We start from the raw sequence: 9,599 nt of genomic DNA on the forward strand, positions 1-9,599 counted from the left end.
TATTTATGCATGCACTCAGGTATATAAAACTTCCCCTAAGATCCGCCTTTGGTGCATTCCTCAAGTTTTGGTATGTTGTCTCATAATTGTCATTCTCTTGAATCAAGTTATTCATTGTGTCTATGATTTCATTCTTTAGGAATAAATTATTTATTTTCCAATGAGTTTTTAGTCTATCTTTCCATGCCGTTTATTTCTTGTCTTTTATTGCATCATGGTCTGAGAACAATGCATTGAATATTTCTGCCTTTCTGCACTCAATTGTGAGGTTTTTATGCCCTAGTAAATGGTTGATTTTTGTGTAAGGGTCATGTATCATTGAGAAGAAGGTGTATTTTTATATGCCTTTTTATCCCCATTCAGTTTTCTCCAGAGATCTACCATATGTAGTCTCTCTAAAATTCCATTCACCTCCTTAATTTCTTTCTTGTTTATTTTGAGGTTAGATTTATCAAGTTCACAGAGAGGGAGATTATGGTTCCCCACTAGGATAGTTTTGCTATTTATTTTTTCATCTAATTTCCATTAATTTTCCTCTAGCAATTTGGATGCTATGCCCCTTTGTGCCTATGTGTTAAGTACTGACATTGCTTCAATCTTGATGGTACCTTTTACCAGGATATAGTTTCCTCCCTTATCTTTTTAAATTGGATCTATTTTTGCTTTTGCTTTATCTGAGATAAGGATTGCTACCCCTCTTTATTTTGTTTACTTTATCTGAAGCATAATATATTCTACTTTAGCTTTTTACCTTTAGTTTGTTTGTATCCCCTTGTTTCAAATGTGGTTTTTGTAGACAGCATATCATAGGAATATGGTTTTTATTCCATTCTCCTATCCAACTCCGTTTTATGGGAGAGTTCATCCCATTCACATTAAAAGTCATGATTTCTATCTCTCTGTTTCCCTTCATCCTGTTCCTCCCCCTGTTTGTTTTTGTTTCTTCCTTCTCCCTTCCCCTCACAGGTCTTCCTTTTTACCACCTCCTCCTTCAGTGTTCCCTCCCTGTGAACCCCCCTTCTTTATCTGCCCTCTATACTTACTGCTCTTTCCCTCCCTTCTAAGCCCCCCCCCCTTTATCTTTCCCTTACCCCTAGTAAAGTCTATAGGGCACAATGGATTTTATACTTAACAGAATGTTGTTCCCTCTTTGACCCCAAACCAATGAGAGTAAATTTCATACAGTGCTCTTCTCCCTCTCTCCTTTCCCTTTCTTATATTGACTTTTTTGTGTCTTTTCACTTTAGAATATTAAATTTAATTGACTGTATGGATCCCTCTTTGAACCAGAGCAAATGATAATAATGTTCAAATGGTGTTCATCTCCCTCTCTCCTTCCCCTCTACTATAGAATGTCTTTATGCCTCTTCATATGACATAATTTGCCTTTTTCTGCCTCATCCTTTTCTTTTATCCCATCATCATCCCTTTGTACCCATTAATAAAGGTTTTTTTTATCATCATATTAGTTAATTTATACCCAAACCCTCTATATATGTATATCCCTTTTAAAAAAACTTGATAATCAAATAAATTTCAATATTGACAGATATCAGTGACTTATATAGGGATGTAAACAGTTTTTTTTTCTTATTGCATTCCAAGTTATGTGTATGTGTGTGTGTGAGTGTGCATGTGTCCATGTGTATGTATGAGTGTGTGTTTTCCTTGTTACTTTTTTATGTCTTTCTTGAGTCTTGTAATTGGAGATCACATTTTCCATTGAGCTCTAGCTTTTTCATCAGGAAAATCTGGAAATTAAATGACCATCTCCTTGCCTGAAAGAATATGCTCAGTTTTGACAGGTACTTGATCCTTTGTTGCAGTAGTAGCTCTTTTGCCTTATGAAATATCAAATTGCAATCCCTCTGATCTTTTAATGTAGAAGCTGTTAGGTCCTGTGTAATCCTGATTGCAGTTCCACAATATTTGAATTCTTTCTTTTTGGCTGCTTGCAGTATTTTCTCCTTAAACCTGTAATTCTGGAATTTGCCTTGTTTGAGAAGCAGTTTCTCTTAAAGGCTTGGAGTATTGTGATTGGGAAATGCATAGATCTCAAATTTAAAGGAATGAACACCTGAGAAAAGTTTACTTAAGCAAAAAGTCAAAAAGAAAAAGTTGAAGAATCTCCTCCCCATAGTCCTACCTCTGACAAGGCTCAGGCGATGCTGCCTTCTCACTGTGATGTAGCTATGACCAGACCAGTGGCACAGTGACAAGCTACAACAGCTAAGATTTTATTCCTTGTCGTCCCAGTTCTTTTTAGCTAGGGCTACAGATCCCTCCCCCTGGGATCCAGCTCTGATGGAGCTGAGGAGACAGGAAAATATTAGAACCATTAAGATTTTTGTCCCTGTTGTCCTGGCTCTACCTGAGCTAGGGCTGCAGTGAAGTTAAAAAAAATCGGGGAAGGTACAGCAGCTACATCAGAGCTACACGGGCTTGTCATCTGCCTCCCTCAAAGGCTAAATCCCTGGAATAGAACGTTTTTTTTCTGAATGACATGGGATCAGTTAGACCAAGGGAAAAGAAGCTTGTGAAACAAAGGTACAAACACAAGTTAATAATTATCCCATATACTAAGACTGGGATACATCTGAGCTACTAAAGTGTGTGTTATATCTGAGCTATTCAGCCTAAAAATATATTCTTTCTATAGCCTAAATAGTTTAGTAAAATGGTACTTGGCCTAGCTCCCACTAGCAACAGCCTTAGATCCCCAGGTACCGTGAAGCCCACCCCTCTAAATAAGCAGAGCCTAGAGTTTCTACTTCAAGTTCCCCAAATCCTCTCCTCAATGCTCTATGCTACAATCTCCTGGCACACCCCAGTTCTTAGTCCTCTCACACAAGGAGCAGTGCCCTTTTCCCATAATCAGGGTTTGTTACAGGGAAATATTCACAGAGGTTTGATTGGTAGACTATAGGCTGATAATGTGCTTTGAGAGTGATGAATTTGGAAAAATGGAGGGTTTTCCCCTGAAATATATTGTTCACTCTGTACCATAAAGCCCCAACTTCAGTACCATCTAAGAGGTCTCTCCTTTGCTGCAAATGATCCCTTTGCTTGTTCCAGTGCCAAAGAATTAAAGAAGGTTGCTAAGGACTCCTGGAAAACAATGGAACAGGGGAAAAACATGCCATAATATAGAGCAAAAACAGAAACAGAAGAAAGGTACAGCTAAGAAAAAGATGAAAGTGAGAAAAAGCTTGTCAGTGAGAAACAGTGTGTTGTGAATAGAAGGAAGTCTGCTTTTGGAACAGTATCCTTTGGGCCAGAGTCCAAACTCTGCACTGACTGGTTGTGTGACCTAGAACAAATCATTTAACCCTGAGTCTCAATTCATCTGTAAAGTGGGGAGATGAGAAAAATACAGGAAAAAATGAGGTCAGAAGTCAACTGGCCTCTTCACTTGGTAAGATCAATAATTCTTATATGTAATTTGGAAATGCAATTAATGTCATCTCAAAGTTTATATTACTGTTGTATTTCTACACTGTATATTGTAAAACCTGAGTGATCATTGTGAGTCAGAAAAAGCAATTTTTAATCTGAATTTTGCTGAATATAAAAGATACAGAAAAATCGTGTAAGACCAGTAGTGTTATTTCATCGATTCTGCTAAGCCTGACTTGTAATGTGTATATCTGCTATTTAGAAAATGGGGTGTTTACACCTTTCCAAGTCTGTCTTTGTTTAAAAGGAAGTTTCAGTTAAGATTGTTTAAACTTGTAACCAAAGTATTCCAACAACCTCCATTCCAAGATAAAGCAAATAGTATATCTCTACAAGAGGTTTGAGAAACTGACTACTATAACATCTTAAAATCAATAGACTTTATCTTAGCCCACATTTATAAAAATTTAAATTTGCAAAATTCTCTCCTTCCCTCCAGCCCCTCCCCCACTGATTAAGAAGGCAAGTAATATATGAAGTATATATATATAATATATATATATATATATATGTAAAGTCGTTTTATAACAATTCAATTAGTTAATAAAATCCAGATGCAGGGTATGAAACGAGAAAGGAACATGTACTATTTTTTTAATGATAGTGGAGATGTTGTAATGATACATTAAAAATAACCAGAAAGTTAAGGTTTTGTAAAGAGCATTGGGGAAACAAAGATACCAGTATTAAATGTTATTTATTTAATCTGAAATTGAAAATAACAAATGATACATCAACATGTTTGAAACTTAAAATAGGCTATAGATATTATCACTCTTAATCTCTACTACGAACAAGATTTGAACTCATTTGTCTCTTGCTTCTAAGTCAAGAAAACTTTCTACTGCATTGTATCAATTTTGTCTGAAGTTAATTAAGACACAAAGGGATGATGGAGAAGGAAACTTTAAGGGAAAGATGGGCATGGGCAATAAAGAGCATGGCTCACATAAAATTATGAAAAGCAATGCTGACAGAGGGCAAATTGCCTCCTAGAGGAGGATGCAATCTAGTATCCAAGATTAGCTGAAGAGATGATTTAAATAAAAAAAACTGCTTAAAACTAATCTCCCTTTTATGCTTGACCAAAAGGGTCAACAATTGTGAGATAGGCAGAAGGATACAGGGAGGAGAAAGAGGATGATTCACAATTTCTTCATGAATAGGGCGAGATTAGAAAGTCAGATTCTTTCATACGCGTATGGTTTGCCAACGTTTCCATGATTGAGGTAAGATCCTGTTATGAGAAGAGCAGGAGTCAGGACTCTGCAATCTTATAGCTTATATTCAGTTAGAGAGAAATTCTAGGGAGATCTAGCCATGAAGCTTTCCATCATTTTTCAGAGAAAAGCAGACCAAAAGACCAAGAAAACTGTTCTCTAGAGGCTTATCAGAGAGGAGAGGTAATTTTCATGTCGGTCCCATTAGGTAGGAAACCTGATAAGAGTAATTAACCCCACGGTATGTAGAGAACAATGACTGTAGGAATTATTTTTGGAAGCAGCTCTGTGGTGTATAGATAGTTATAGTGAAAAGCAATAAAAAAAAAGGATGGATTCAATCTAGTGACTCCTTTTTGGAAAAAAAAAGAATGGATAATATGAAGAAAGCAAAAAAACGTACATATTCACAGTACCAAAGAAATGGATTTGTTTTGAATTGGTATCTCATTACTTATAAGCCTTCTACATAGTATATTTATTTTTACGTATGCTGATGTGAAAATCAGTTATTTTGTTTAAAATTAATTAAAAAATGCTCTTATTTAGTGGATGTAGTAGGGTTCCAAAAATTTAGATTACTAAAAAATTTTAAAGTGTTTATGAATATGAGATATAGGACACAAATTCAGATGATATCACCATCAAGCAATTACTGACCCAGAATTGAAATGAAATGATTTTTCAACAAATGAAAAAGCCTAGATTCAAATTATCATTCTTCTAGGAGAGCAGATTATAGACTTCATTTTCTACATCCAAATCTACATAGCCTTTGGTTTGGAATATCTAACATAAAGTCTTTCATGATAGAATAATAAGGCCTATGGTAAAACTGAAGAAAGGGAACTCTCACTTTGGGTGTGTTCACACAAGGAAATATTGACAAGTGTGTGCGCATTATTTGCTGAGCAGTGCATAGTACATTCAGAGTGTTTCCACTGCAGCAGATGAGACCTGAACCTATTCCTAGTTGCTACTTTTCATAACAAATACACAGAGAAACATGCACATAGAGTACAGGTTTGGACTGAGTGTGAATCTGGACTCAAACACTTACTAGCTGTGTGGCATTAGAACAAGTCATTTCAATAAAATATTTGCAAAGTACTTTTCACAATGCCTAGCATGTAATAGGCACTTTAATAGTGCTTATTTCTTTCTTCCCACTTCTCTTAGTCTCAGTTTACTCATCTGCATAATGGGGATTATTATAGTTATTAACTTATAGTGCTGTTATGAGAATATCAAAATGACTGGATTAAAATTTTTGCTTCTGACATAGACTATTGTCACAGGCAATGCTCTCTGATTCTAAGTTACTAATGTCTTACCGATCAGCTTCAGTAGAGGGAATTTCCACATCAAGCATATCCTGCAATGATATGGTCTTGATGGTCTTGATCATATATGTCTATGTAGATGTAGAGACCAATATCAAAGACAAGACATATCATTGTATTAGATGGTGACTACTCTAGTTCCATCAGAAGAAGGGAACAAGGTAAATAAGAGATATATAGTTGGATATAAAATCTATATGGGTGACAGATACAGATCATCAACTTTGCTAACACAAATGGCTTTTGACTAGAGAAAGTTTATTGATTCTGCCTTGCATGACACACATCAATAAACCACGATAGTACAATTTAGATACAAAATTGTTAGGCTGCAGGGATAAATGGCTAAAGGCCAATATGTAGAGTTGCTGCCATGTAAATAGCAACATAAGGAAAATTAGAGATGTTCTTAAAGTGCATCAACATACATATATACATACATGTACAACCATGTTTCATGCATATATACATATATATGTTTGTGTATATACATATATGTGTGAATACAGACACTTGCAATATGGTGTACCTACATATATGCAGATACAAACATATAGAAGAATTTGGATATATGCGAGTCATTAAATATACAAACATACTATATCTATATGTGTCACTTCCTAGCTATATTGAAGCTTTAATTTATTATTCAAATTATCAATATGGACAAATGTATATAGGTAAGAAAGTATTAAAGCAGTCACAAAATCTGAGGTCTGCAGCTTGAATTTCAGTAAAGATTTAGGTTTTTTGTGGCGCTTTTTCATGTTCGTGACCTGTTCGTGACCCCAGTTGATGTCTTCTTGGCAGAGATATTAGTTTGGTTTGCCATTTCTTTTTCCAGCATATTTATAGAAAATGCAACTGAGGTAAACAGGGTTAAATGACTTGCCCAGAGTCACACAGCTAGTAAGTGTCTGAGGCCAGATCTGAACCCACAAAGAAGATGCTTCCTTACTGTAGGCCTGAAACTGTATCCATTGTGCCACCTAGTTGGTAACCACTATAGGTGAGGCCTTCTGAGTATACATCCAGTGCACTTTCTAATATACCATGAAAGTAGATTTATATTGTTTTGTAAGAGGTTTAAAAATTGTACCCAAGTAATATTTGTGGACTGATGTCAATCAGTAGGGTATCTTTAGCATTGTGGCACAGACTTATCAATTATTTGAGTAAAGTCATAGATGATATTCTTATCAAAAATGAAGGTCAGAAAAAGGGTAGGATTAATACTACTTTGTAGCTGTATTTACTACTAGTGTAATTGATCACCCCAAGATTCAAACAAATAAACCTTTATACAAAAAAGAATTCTCAAGGCAATGAAAAATCACCTCAGGAAGATAGAGGTAAATCAAAGCCCTAGTAAAAGAGATGAAAACCTGTAAGCAAGGAAGTTATCTGAGGTCTCAAGAACTTCCTGATAAAATTTTAAAAATTATTTTTATAATCTTTTGTCCCAAAAGGTCCATGGCGATTTCTCAAATCAATCAACAGGGGAAAAGGTTAACCCAAAATTACCCATATCTGTCCCCCAGATTCTTTGCTCATAATAATCCTGGTTGGTATAAGAGAAGCAAGGACCCTTTCTTCCATCAGTAACCTGGCCCATAATATTTTGGAATACTGAATCAATAATAAAAATAGTAGCAACAAAATAGAACTATTGGTACGAAACCAAGGGACTAAAATAGAATCAAAATTAATATATTGCATTTAGGTTGCAAAAAATTAAGAGTAGGGGCGGCCAGGTAGCAAAGCGAGTAAGAGCACCAGCTCCAGTGTCGGGATGACCTGGGGATCAAATCTGGGCTTAGATACTTAGCACCACACCCAGAAATAACTGGCTGTGTAACCTTGAGCAAGTTACTTAAACCCGATTGCTTATTAAAAAAAAATAAGAGTAAAATTATTGGAGAGACAAAAATCTAAAATATAACATCAAAGTTAACAATAATGCTAATTGCAATAATAAAAACAATAGAAAAGAGGTGGAAACATAACTATAAATTAGGCCTAAGTGTTTATTTTATGAATAATAAAATGAGAGATAAAAAACACTCATTCAAGGTTGTACAAGAAGTAAAACACAAACTTATAATGTCTGATTCCAAATACGTGAGAAGAATTTATGCTAGAAAATACTTGAAATTTTAGTTGACCCTGAATTCATGGTGAAATTACCATTTGAATTATTTTCCAAAGGAAAAATAAGTCGAGGATATGTTGATAGAAGTATAACGTTCCCAAAAATTCAAATAATATTCCTCCTGAAGAAAACCATGATGATGAACAATCATGACTGCCAGGGAATCAGAGGAATTGAAAGCTTAATAAATGCTTGGATATCATCCTATCTAAATCCTTCCTTTTACAGAGAGGAAATAAATTCTGAGAGATTACATTATGCTTTTAGTTACTAGAAATCAAGGCTATAACCCTCCTCTTAGGACACTAAGAAAACAATTTCTCTGTTACTTTCCCAACACTACATAAAGATGCCTTACAATCCATGGACCTGATATCAAAGAAGATTTTGCCTTAATAAAAGAAAGAACTTTCTCAAAATTAGACACATAAAGGGGATGAGCTGCCTCACTTAGTAGTAAACTCTTGGACACAGAAAATAACCAAGCAGAGGCTTTAAAATGACATTCCAAGTATGTTGTAGATTGGAGTCTTGCTTTGGGTGAGAAGTTAGAGTTAATAACACGCCAATGTTTTTTTTTTTCTAAACTAAGATTCTAATTTTATCACTTCAATAGCACCCCTGAGGGATTTACTTCCTTTACAGGTAAGAACTACTTTCCTGACAGTGAAGTTTTCAAAACACTGACACAAATTGCCAAGAGAAATGGCGACATTTTCCACTCTGTTGATCTTTTAAAGTAAGATAGGCTCTTTATATATTACAATGCAGTGCTTAAGGCAGGAGGATTGACTAAATAACCTCTCAATTTTCATTTTTATTCCTGCAATTCTATGATTATATGTTTCACTCCAATGCCTTCTGAAGTACATATGGACTTCTTTTTTTCTGTAATCTTCCAACTGATGGGATTATTTGTCAGAGATGAATAGGAGAAATTGATTTTTAAACTTTTATTTCCATCTCTGTCTTGTTTCATTGGAAGGTATAGTACAAAGACTGTGTCTTTCATATGATTTGTGCAGTAAATTGAATATGGTTGGTATTCAATAAATATTAAAGTAATTAATCAAACCAATGTTTGAGTTAGGGATCTAGTGATAATTCTTTATGACCTTTATCTAACTCAATATAAAACAATTCATTCATGTTCTGTCATTTTGTTATGAAATGTTCCTAGTGTATTTAGCCAATTTCTTGAGATGTGTGAATTTTATTGTGAGCATTTGTTTGTAATAACAATGTTTGTCTTTTTTTTGCAACAAGGAGTATGAATATCTGTGTAAAATCCAATGTAAAAGTTTACATTAATTTATTTGCCCAAGCAAATCCAAAGTGAAAGGTAGAAGATCCCTTATGTATTGAATCAGTTTTTTTTTAATGCTCAATTATAAACGGTGCAGAATACTCATTCAAATATTTTGCAAT

The sequence above is a fragment of the Petaurus breviceps genome, unplaced genomic scaffold (genome assembly GCF_028583685.1).
Source record: "Petaurus breviceps papuanus isolate PSGF00001 unplaced genomic scaffold, PetGlider_PUasm1.0 125, whole genome shotgun sequence".
Taxonomy (NCBI): Eukaryota; Metazoa; Chordata; class Mammalia; order Diprotodontia; family Petauridae; genus Petaurus; species Petaurus breviceps.